The sequence below is a fragment of the Phyllostomus discolor genome, chromosome 6 (genome assembly GCF_004126475.2).
Source record: "Phyllostomus discolor isolate MPI-MPIP mPhyDis1 chromosome 6, mPhyDis1.pri.v3, whole genome shotgun sequence".
NCBI classification, from domain to species: Eukaryota; Metazoa; Chordata; class Mammalia; order Chiroptera; family Phyllostomidae; genus Phyllostomus; species Phyllostomus discolor.
In genome coordinates, this window is record NC_040908.2 from 169,207,210 (window position 1) to 169,218,460 (window position 11,251).

Consider the following 11,251-nt stretch of genomic DNA (forward strand, 5'->3'; position numbering starts at 1 on the left):
CCCACCCCCCCCCACACCCCGCCCTGGAAAGTTTCTCACTCCTGTTTGTTTGTGGGGACAGACCAGAAGGGAGTTCACGACGGCCGGAGGGAGCCGTTCTCCTCGGGCTCTCCTCCCAGCCTTCCCCGGGGAGGACCGGTGGCCGAGGTCCCTGCGGGTCCGAAGCGCAGACTGACACCCGCCCTCCACGCCGGCCGCCGTATTTAAGGGTCACGTCGTGTCCTCAGAGCACAGTCAGAGGCACGAGGACGTCATCACATGGACCTTCGTGATCGTGAGAAAGGAGAAGAATCCAATGTATGGAAAATCGTGGTGACTAGATGAAGGATTGCTCGTCCAATTGTGAAATTCCGTGGGGCTACTGAGAAGTGCATTAGCCAAGAATATGAGAATACATGAACAAAGTTTTCAGGTACCTTGTTAAGGGAAAAATCTGGCCCTGGCTGGTGGCTCAGTGGGTTGGGCACGGGTTCCGTTCCTGGTCAGGGCACGTGCCTGGGTTGCGGGCCAGGTTCCCTAGTGTGGGACACGCAAGAGGCAACCACACATTGATGTTTCTCTCCTTCGTTCCCCTGTGTCTGAAAATAAATAACATCTTTTTTTAAAAAAAGTCTCTGGTGCCTGCTAGTTGTCCACCCTAAAATGACAAGAAAGGGGTTTTTATTTTATTTATTTTATTTTTATACTATTTGGAAATAGATTTACTCATTGATTGACAAGAAAGGGGTTTTTAAACAACCCCCGTGGACACGAAGGTAAGGGGAGAGGGTGCAGGACCACAGAAGATGGAGAGTGAGCGACAGTGTGCTCGCTGCCGTGTAATTCCAATGAGCCTGCATTTCCGCTGGCCCCGGGGGCGCTGCAAGGAGGCGCTGCCTGCGACAAAGCCCCAGAGATGCCCGGGAAGGAGGGACACGATCTGACTCTGCAACAGGGGTCCGTGCGGTTCGGAGAGCCCAGGTCTGTGCTGTTCCTGCAACAAGGAACTTAATCCAGGCTCACTCTCCCCCCCACCCCGCTCCCCCTGCCCCAGAACACGAGGGGCTCGCTCTCTGAGGGGTCCACTCAAGAAGGCTCTGCACTCGGGGTCACCGGGCACCGGTGGACTGTGTGAGATTTGGTTTCATTAGTTTGTTTCCTGAAGTGCTGCCTCCAGGCCCACACAGCTGGCTCCCAGACCGTGCGGTCAGCAGCAGGAACAGAGCACACAGGGAAACGCAAAGCCCGATGGTTGCGCCCGGAACGGAGCGCGGGCGAAAGCCGTTCCCACGGGGTGGGGGGCCGTCGGCACCCTGATTTCTCATGTCACAGGTCAGCTCCACCGAGGCTGCCGACTCTGTTTTCACTCCCTGGGCGGGAAACACTGGACCAACTCCGAGCCTGAAGCCCACGCTGGCTTCGTAGCAGAGGTGTGAGGGTTTCCTGCCACTGTCACAGAGGGGCATGGTTTCAGTTCATAAAGTCTGGTTTCGGGGGTCCCCAGGTCCTGAGTCCTCGGGTGTCATGAGGTTGAGTCCCATCCCTATTTGTTGACGCGGTCAGGGACCACGATGCCCAGCCCCTGTTCTCCCAGCTGAGCTTCCATGATGTCCCCGGGGTCCGGGCGGCCTTCCAACCCCCACCTGCAATTGGGGACCCTGCGGGCGGCCTGAGGGTCAGAGCTCATGGGTCTGCCTGGCGTCCCCATGGCAGACACCCTCCGAACAAGAGTCAGCTCAGGTCCTGTTCAGTCCCCAGCGGTCGCTCCCTAGAGTAGGACAGATCCTGGGGACACACAGACCCCTCCATCCCAGCACTGCGTGCCCCCCACAAAGCCCTTGGCATTGGCATTCCCGCCCCCTCTCGGGCCGTCTGTCCTCTGTCCGGGTTCCTACGCCGTGACGACACTCTCCTTTCAGAGCAAGCAGCTTCTTCACTCTGTTCTCGTCCTAAACACACGTCCGTCCTCCTTGGGAACTCGGGACGTATGAAGGAGTGATTGTCCCCAGCGACTCGCTACCGCACGGTCCTCTGCCTCGGGGGGGTGGGGGGGGCTGCGGCCTCCCTGTCCCACTGGGCCCCCCTCCAGTGGGGGAGACCCGCCGCCACCCCGGTGTCTCCGTGTCCGACCCCCACGGCCGTCTTCCCCCACACCTGCACCAGCGTCCCTCGGATGCGGGGCCCCCGGGCGGTGTCATACTTCAGTGTTTCAAGGTAGCTGACGACCCCCTGCCACGGCTCGCTCAGACGGTGAAGCTGTTCTTCAAGGCGGTGGTTTCCTTCCGTCTGGGAAGGTGGTCTGGGGTCCAGAGCACCCGGGGCTGACAGCGGCCCTCCGGGGTCCTCTGGGAACTCACCCGTCACTTGTTCTTTGCTTTCACCAAACAACTCTGCGACCCCGCTGAAGGACAAGGGTGAGACTTTAAATGCTGCATCACGAAGCCCCCGGCTCCCCCCCTCCAGTCCCCTCCAACACGGGAAGGAACCGGGTCGTTCCCAGCGGGACCTCCGCACACTCGGGCAGGTGTGCCCGCAGGTCAGAGTTGTCCCGCAGCAGCGAGGGGCCGCCTCCCACCGGCCAGCAGGCCGCACCAGCACACCCACCCACAGCAGGGGTGGGCACGGTGGGGGGCGGGGGGAGCCAACCCTGTGCCCTTCTGGCAGGGGGCAGACAGGCGCCCCCCCTGTGGAAACAATGTGGGGGTCCTCGGGGAGCTGACGGGGCATCTGCCTCTGACCCAGTGACCCCTGCGGGGATCACACCCTAGGAACCCTGAAACCCCAATCCAAAAGCGCCCCGCTCCCCACGTTCACAGCAGCACAGTTTACAGGAGCCCAGTGCCGGGAGCAGCCCAAGTGCCCACTGGTGAGCACCCTGTCCTGCCCCGTCCTGCCCTGGGCCTTGGGGTCCAGGGGGAAACACGTGGACGTCCGGGCCCCAGGGTCCCGCCTGTGCCCTCCTCCCTCCCACTTCTCCCCCGTCTTTCCTGAGCTGTGGGCGGGGGCCTTGGCCTCCCTCTGCAGCGGGCTGTGGGGTCTGTGCCCGCTGCCCCACCCTCCCTCACTGGCACCCCGGGCTGTCTCAGCAGAGGCAGGCCGCCCACTCTGGCCCTGGGGACGCAGCACTGGGGATGGTGGTCCCAGAGGAAAGAGAGCAGGACATGGGCTGGGGTAGCAGGGAAGGGAGGGGCAGTCGGTGGGGGCCACCCAAGCCCTGTGGGTCCACGTCCTCAGCTGGCTCCTGGGCCTGCTTCTCACTGTGTGAACACTGCCCCTCCCGGGCGCTGGGGGACTTTCCTCACATTTCTTTGGGGGGACTGCAGGTGACTCAGTGGATCACGTGGGGTTGGGGGGGTGGTTGTGAAGTTTGACCTAAGACTAAAATGCCCCGGGTGGCAAGGGTTAATGCTGCTCTGTCCCAGCTGTGCCCTCAGCAGAGAGCAAAACAGGAAACTGCCTGCTGGGGAGCCTGTTGTGGCCTCTCTCATTGCTTTCTGTGTTGCCGGTGGGGGTGGCGGAAGTGGTTGGGGCAGAATGAATGGGCAGAGGGACCCCAAGTGGCAGTTCTTCCTAAACAGACCACACCTTGGCTCCCCAACCGCATTCTAGCGGCGCTGCACCCTCTTCTCCGTGTCCCCGCAGCGGTCACAGGAGAGCAAAGGACAGGCCAGATGGGCTTTCGGTTCCTAAACGCTGTTGAACCTGGAGGAGTCTCTACCATTTTTCGCTTTGTTATCTGGAGTCTGAGGTCCGAGAATAAGCCTGGAGCTCCCCAGAAAGAAGGTGGGAACCCGGGGGTGGAGGAAGCACGGGGCTGGTGATTGAGAGGCCCGGAAGGCCATGTAGTGCTGGGGGGCCAGGAGCACCCACACGGGGTCCTCAGCGAGTGAGTCACTGCCCCGGCTGTGGGCGAACCTGCCCAGGACGCCAGAACGCGCTGCACTGACGGTGCGCTCTCAGCTGGCAACAAGGAGGAGGGAGCAGCTGCGTCCCCAGCCTTTGTTAAAGCAGGACGGACCCCTCCCGTCCAGCTCCCAGGCCCACACACACGGCCATGGACGTCCATTGGGGGGAAACAGGTCACCTCTCCTCCCTGTGGGACCAGGGATGTTCTGGGGTGAGGCTGTGGCTTCCTGTGACCCCGGGCCCCTCGTGGGGTCCGTGATCACAGCACACAGTGCTCCCCAAACTGGGCTGGGGGAGTGCCCCACGGAGACTCCTTCTGTTGGTGACAGTGCGGACCCGGGTGCCCGGGGCTGGAGAGACGTGGAAGCAGGAACAGTGAAGCTGTGTCCTCGCCACCCCCAGGTGTCCCGAGGGGACAGTGGTCCTGCAGCTGTGCAACTCCACAGCGGACACGGTGTGCTGCCTACCAGGTCCAGGTGAGAGGGGGTCCTGTTGTTAAGGGGTCTGTCTGAGGAGAGGAGACCTCGTGACCCGGGGGAGCCGTCTGACGGGGGCAGTTCAGTTCCCGCTCCTTCCCATCAGCCCTGGGACCAGCAGCGCCCCCTCCCCCACTCCCTCGGCCCCCAGCAACCCCGAGTTACTTTCTGGGACGGACCCCCGTTTCAGGACGGGTCACAGACACAGAATCCAGTGACATGTGACCTTGTGTGCCCGGCTTCTCTGGTTCAGATCTGTGTCTCCCAGGCCCTGGGTCTCGGTGGGACCTGCCAGGGCGTCACTTCTCTGTGTGCCCGAGGGACTCGGAGACGTAGGTGCAGACAGACACGTGTGGTGGTGTTCACGCTCCTGCTCAGGGACTCGGGGACATTTTTAAACAAACAGACCCTCAGCCCTGACTGCTCTGTGACAAGGACAGCTTTTCAGTCAGTGGTTAGTGTTGGGGACCCTGCACGTCCCCAGGCCCAGGAGGACTTGGGCTGTCAGGTCACAGCAGACACAGACACTAACAACGACCCAAAGACCCACCTACATACATGGTGTGAAGATGACAGAACCCCTGGAGGGGTCAGAGGGGACATCTCATGACGTTGGGTGGGTGCTGTTTGGGTCCCACGTGGTGACATGGGGTCACCTGAGGGGTGTCTCTGTGAGACTAGTCTCACGGAACCCCCGTCCCCCGGTACATCCACGGTCCTACAATGGCAGGGGTCCTCCTTCCTGTGGTGACGGGTTCCAGTGGGTGCCTGTGGGTGTGTCTGTGCTGCACTGTGGGGGCTCTGTCCATCTGTGCATCTCACTGAGGGGGTCCGTGTCTCCCCCTCGTGAGCGGTGCTGCCATGGACGCGGGGTGCATGTGCCCCCACCGAGGGCTTTCACGTTCCTCACTAGCACACAATGGGTCGGTCTGTCTGTATTCGGTCTCATGGCTGCTGGAAAATATGTTGGCATGTGACTTCACTGAGATGTTTCTTGTTTCTCCCGGTGTCAGAGCGCAAACAGCGGTGGTTTGGTCGGGAGCTGTTTCATGTTCCCCCAGTTTGTCTGGGCACCATCACCACCTGTGTCTTCATGAAGGGAAAAGACGGAGGATCCCAGCCCGAGTGCAGCGGGCCCCCCAGCGGCACGGGCTCGGAGTTGGAGCCCCTGGAGGAGAGTGAGTGACAGCCCGGGCTGGGGGCGGGGCCGGCGCTGCGGGAGGACGGGGCGGGGCCTCTGCCCGGTCTTCCGGGTTCTCCGCGGAGCCCCAGGACCCTGCGCTCAGGGACAGTCTGGCCCCCGGCCATCTAAGGGTGGCGCTTTCTTCAGCATTTCCGTTTCCTGGCTTGGCTCCGGGAGACGCACTGGGAGCCGCTGCGCTCCCGGGAGAAGCTCCCGCAGAAGAGACGCTGTAGTTGCGCCGTCCGCTAACCACGGAGTAGCGCGGCAGGTGCCTTGGGGAGGGCGGTCCGCGCCCAGACTGCTCTGGGCTTCCCGCTGACCCCGCAGGCAAAGTGCTCCGAGCGGGGTCGGGGCGGGGGCTGGGGCAGGGGGACACCAGCGCGTTCTGTCCTGCCCCCCGCACCCGCGCACTGGGGTCCCAGCAGATCGGGGTGGGAATTCTCCCAGCGCAGGGGCGGCCCCGTTTCCCACTCCCGCGGGACCCCAGATTCCCTGCGGGAGAGGCGGGGGAGGGCGTGGGGAGCACAAGGCCGAGTTCACTGGTGGTCCGGTTCCTAACACGACGTGACCCGGACCGGTCCGCGGGGTGTGCGCCCCGGTGCAGGTCACGCTGGCGAGGGGGACCTGAGGTGGGTCCCCAGTTTTCTGGGAGACGGGAGACTGGAGACTGCCTACGTTGTGCCCCGGCCTCTGTGGAGCCTGGCGGGCTCAGTCCCGGACTGTCCCGGAAGTGTGAGGGAGCGGCACACTGCCACTTTCCGACCAGAGGCGGGTGGCGGTGGGCAGTAGCTGTGGCTGCAACCCCAGGGCGTGGGGGCGGAGTTGTGGGTGGGAGGTGGGAGGAGCAGTAGCTTCCAGCCTAGATCTGGGAGTGCAGTTGACACCGCAGGGGGAGGGGCAGGGACCAGAGCCTGGAGCTTTTGTTGCCAAAGCCCAAGCCACCCCTCCCGGGGATGGTGGGAGAGTTTCTCTTAAGAAACCCAGTCTTTTATTTACTAAAAATCAACTCTGGCCTTCCGGGACAGAGGCCGGTTTCTCTACAACCTGGGCTGCCCAGCGCACTGGCCCGGAAGCTGCAGAGTGGCCCCCAGGGTAGTGGTGGCCAGGGTCTTTGGGGTACACACTCAGCACCCCTCTTCCCAGAGCTGCGCATGTCGGGAAGAGTGAAGGATGAGTCAGGTCCCCAGTCCCTGGGACACATGGACCTGGGAATCAGTCCAGAAGGTTCCAAGGAGCCAGGAGCTGAGGGTTGGTGCTGTGCTGGGGACAGGCCGCCAGGTGCTGTGGCACCTCCTCAGGCAGAGGCCACAGAGACCAGGGGAGGTCTGTGCCCTGGGCCCCACCATCACCTCTGTGTGCCCCCCTTCACAGGGTCCCACCTGTGCAGAGTCTGAGACCTGGATGGCGTCACGGAGTGCAGCCTGAGCAAGCCTGGGTCCTCCTTGGCCCGCCGCCACCTAGAGCCCGCATCCCTGCCGTGTGCCGAGTGCCAGGAGGGTGAGTGGACCCAGGGAGGCGCAGGGCCCCCTTTGTTTCTGCAGCCCACCCAAGGTCAACCCGGCTGGTAGGAATCACCCCAAGTGCGGATGTCACAGATGCACAGGGTCACGGGGCTGCCAGGACGAGTGTCTCCCAGGATGACATGTGTCTGTGGTGAAAGGGTCCCCCTGAGGCCCCCAGATTCAGGGCTGCTGTCTGAGAGAGGAACGCACACAGGTTCACCCCGCACCTCTGGGTGCCCCGCAGTCTGGGAGGACGTTGGGGTTCTGCCACCTTCCCACCCAGTGCTCCTGCCACCAGGGCAGCGACCCTGGTTTGGGGGACTGCACTTGGGGGGGACTTAAATCTGAGCAGGGGTCAGGCCAGGTAGAAAGGCCACAGCCTCCCCCCTGATGTGTCTGCCTCACTGAGGAATAAACCGCAAGGGATTTGAAACAAATATAGTTCAGGATTCCTGGTTGTCCTTCTGAGGAGAAGGCCATCAGCATTTCGACAAGGACAGCCTGAGTCTGGGCTTGGCTTTGGGCAGCGAGGACGGTGTGACAGTGTTGCTCCTGCTGACCCCAAGCTCAGTGTGTCCCCCATCGCGTGTCCCCTCTTTGTGTCCTTTCTCGGTTCCTCCAGCCGTCAGGGCGCAGGCTGTCCGTCTCTGGTTGACCTTGTTCCCGGGTGGTTTCTGCTTTCAGACGCAATCGCAGGAGGGGCTGACGACACCTCCCTCTGGTTACCCGTCACTGCTGCACGGAAGTGCACCTGGTGTCCACGTTGTGTCCTGCGACCTCACTGCCTTCATTTCCACGTTCTCTCGGGATTTGGTGGAGGGTTCAAATGGTCCTACGTACTCGTCCTGCCGTCTGCGAGCGGTGCGAAGGCTCCTTCTCCCTCTGATTTGCTTGCTGTTTGTGTCTGTCTCGCGTGACCGCTGTTGCTCAGACTCCCAGTACTCTGGTGCGGGGAGGTGGTGAGGGTGGGCGTCTGTCTTCCTCCTGATCGGAGAGAGGGAGCTTTTGGCTTCTCAGTATTGTGTGTTGTGTCAGTGTGTGTCTAGGAATTACTTTTTTAAAAATATTTATTTTTAGGGAGACGGGAAGAGAGGGATCAAGAGAGAGTGACAGATCAAAGTGGTTGCCTCTCGCACGCCCCCTACTGGTGACCTCGCTCACAGCCCAGGCATGTACACTGTATGGGAATTGAACCGGTGACCTTTTGGTTTGTAGGCCGGTGCTCAATCCTTGAGCCACACCAGCCAGGGCAGGAATTATGTCTTGAATACACATTTTTATTTATAATTGTAACAAAATTGGATGCAGTGTATACATTTTGCTATTGTAGATTTTACTAATGAACAGAATTAAATATGAAGTGTTGTGTTAATGCCAGCTTTTCCTTAAGAGTAACTCCTGCCAGTGTAATCTGTGGGAGCAAGGATAAATGTTTTCAGCCCTGGCTGGTGTGGCTCAGTGGTTTGAGCTCCGGTTGCGAACCAAAGTGTGGATGATGGATTCCCGTCTGGGGCACATGCCTGGGTTGTGCGCCAGGCCCCCAGCAAGGGGTACGCTAGAGGCAGCCACAGAGGGATGTTTTTCTGCTTCTCTTTATCCCTCCCTTCCTCTCTCTAAAGATAAATAAAGTCATAAAAAAAACTTGTTCAGGGCATTTGGTATACAAGGAAGGATCAAAATAAACCACAAGAATTACCTGCAGGAGGGCGGGCCCCTTGTAGTCCAGGCTCCCCCACCAGGCGAGAGTTCCAGGAGCCCATCTGCATCAGTGACCAGCTGGCGTTGTTGTGAGAGGCTGTGTTGGGCTTCAGTGAATTTTTTTGACGACTCTCCCAGAGCACTGGCCCATTTCCTGACAGGTAATTTACCAGCCCACCTGCCCACACCTGCAGAATGCTGAGCAGCTTTTGACCAAAACCTACGTGCCCACCCTCCCTACTTACCCGATCTCACCCAGAGCGACTATTTTTCTTTCCCGCATGAAAAGATTCCAAAAACGGAAATGTCCCGACGTCTAGGACGTGAAACAAAACGGCAGAAGCTCTAAGAGGCGTCAGAGCCGCCGAGTCCAGAGAGGGTTCAGGGTGGTGGAGGGACGTCCCCACGGGTGTCCCCCATCCAAGGGGGAGCATGTGAAGGGGACCGAAGGGAAAGGTGTGAGAATAAAAACTCAATTTTTACATGTAAATTCTCTTTTTGGGTCCCCCCATGAGTACACGTGGCCAGTACATTCACAGGAGTTCATATTCACATGCAACACAGGATGTAATTGCCATTCTAATCTATTTAAATTTTATTCCTTTATGTTTTATATTTTAAAATGGTTTGTGATAGGAATGAAAAACAATAAACATCCTCCAAAGGATGTGGAAATGTGTCCCCCAATCTGGAAACTTTTAGGCTTAGACCATTCGGATAATTTAAAGCACAGGGTGCAAAGGCCCTGGCCTTCTGCCCTGGGTGACTTGGACCCTGTGGCAGGGGCTGAGCAAGAGGGAGGTGAGGGGGCAGGTCGAGCTGGCTGCTGTGTGGAGCGCGGCCTGCAGGGGGCAGCAGCGGGAAAGGGGACTCAGAGCGGAGGGGCCTTCCTTCCTCAGACTGTGGTTTAGGGGGCACGCACCTGGCTGGGGCAGGTAAGTGTGGACAAGTGGGGGACTCCTGAACAGGTTCCCACAAGAGAGCCCAGTGCTCCCTGCTGGCGAGGGATAAGGTACCTGCATTACCGCCCCACATTTCATGGCTGATTTCCATGGAGGGATCCAAGGGGAAGACACCCCCCAGGGCACATTTGCAGAGGAGGCTCTCGGGTCCCCAGTGATGGCGGTGGTGCCCGGGTCGGCCCTGGGCAGGCAGCCTCTCCACGTGGAATCCTCCTCCTCCTTCCAGGTGGTCCCCGATGCCCAGCCCCTGCTGGCCTCTCTCTGTGCACAGCAGGTCAGGATGGGGAGGTGCCTGGTGCCCCGTCTGCCTGCCCTCCCTGTGTGCCTCGCCGTGGTCCAGCTGCTCAGCCCCTGCTCAGGTAGGACCGGCTGTGCGTCTGTGTGTGTGAATCCTTTCCCTTCGGGCCCAGCCAGAACCCGGGACTCCGCCCACCCCTGCAAGGCCCGTCCACACCCCAACTGTGTGAGGACTGAGTTCCCATCTAGGTGTCTGTCACCTCACCTCCCTGCCTAGGACACCCCCTGGCCCACTGGGCCTGCTCACTCTGATGGAGCACCCCCTTCTGATGACCAGCTGAGTTTGCTGTGGTCGGCCCCCCCGAGCCCATCCTGGCCATGGTGGGTGAAGACGCAGACCTGCCCTGTCACCTGTCCCCAAACATGAGCGCTGAGACCCTGCAGCTGATGTGGGTGCGACCCAGCCACAGGCAGGTAGTGCACACGTACGCACACGGGCAGGAGGACATGCCGGCAGAGGAGTATCGAGGGAGAACTTCGATTTCACGAGAGGACGTCACTGCGGGGAAGGCCGCTCTCCGGATTCACAATGTCAGCGTCTCTGACAACGGAACCTACCTGTGTTATTTCCAAGACAGAGACTTCTATGCCAAAGCCCAGGTGGAGCTGCAGGTGGCAGGTGAGGCTCAGGCTTGTTCCAGGCTCCTTTCCGTGGGCGGGGGCAGAGGCTGCAGACCTACCCCAGAGCACGTGGGCTGCTCACCAGCATCCGCCCCCACCTCCATCTCTGCTCCTCTGAGGCCCGTGACACACCCAGGGGACCCCCGGGGTGACTTGCTCCTGCACCCAGGACAGAGTCCCCCACGCCGCCCACCAGTCTCAGAGGGGAGTGGAGGTCGGGGACGGGAAGGCTGCGGACACCTCCCCGCAGTGGGTGGCACATGGGTGTTGGGTTCAGTGTGATCCAGACCAAGGCCGTGGTCCCCCAGGTACGCAGTGGATCCAGGGGTCTGACCTGCAGGGACAACTTGTGGGGCCCACGTCCTCTCCCAACCCCCCCGGGAACACAGCTGCAGTTGAACAGGTTGTGACATCCTCGGTGCAGCGAGGGAGGACGCTCCCCTGGGGACGGGGACACCGGGGTGTCTCAGAGAGGGAACGTCAGGGAGGACGTGGTGTGTTTCGTGGGGATGTGGAAGGGGCGCTGGGCTCCGGGTGGGATGCGGTCAGGATGGTGCGGGGTGTCACTGGTCACTCACAGCCGGCACAGGGAGTTGGGTCACTGCATATGGTTCCTGTTTCCTCTGT

General features: G+C 60.7%; 1 long non-coding RNA gene across 1 annotated transcript in view; it reads right to left on the bottom strand.

The window, feature by feature from the left end:
- Positions 1 to 10,323, bottom strand: part of LOC118501410 — a 17,672-nt gene extending 7,349 nt beyond the window's left edge. Inside the window, exons 1-2 of the long non-coding RNA XR_004904059.1 lie at positions 10,278 to 10,323; positions 5,637 to 5,642 (exon numbers count right to left, since the gene is read on the bottom strand). This is a non-coding gene — a long non-coding RNA (uncharacterized LOC118501410). The remainder of the gene's footprint in view (positions 1 to 5,636; positions 5,643 to 10,277) is intronic.
- Between the last annotated feature and the right edge of the window lie 928 nt (positions 10,324 to 11,251).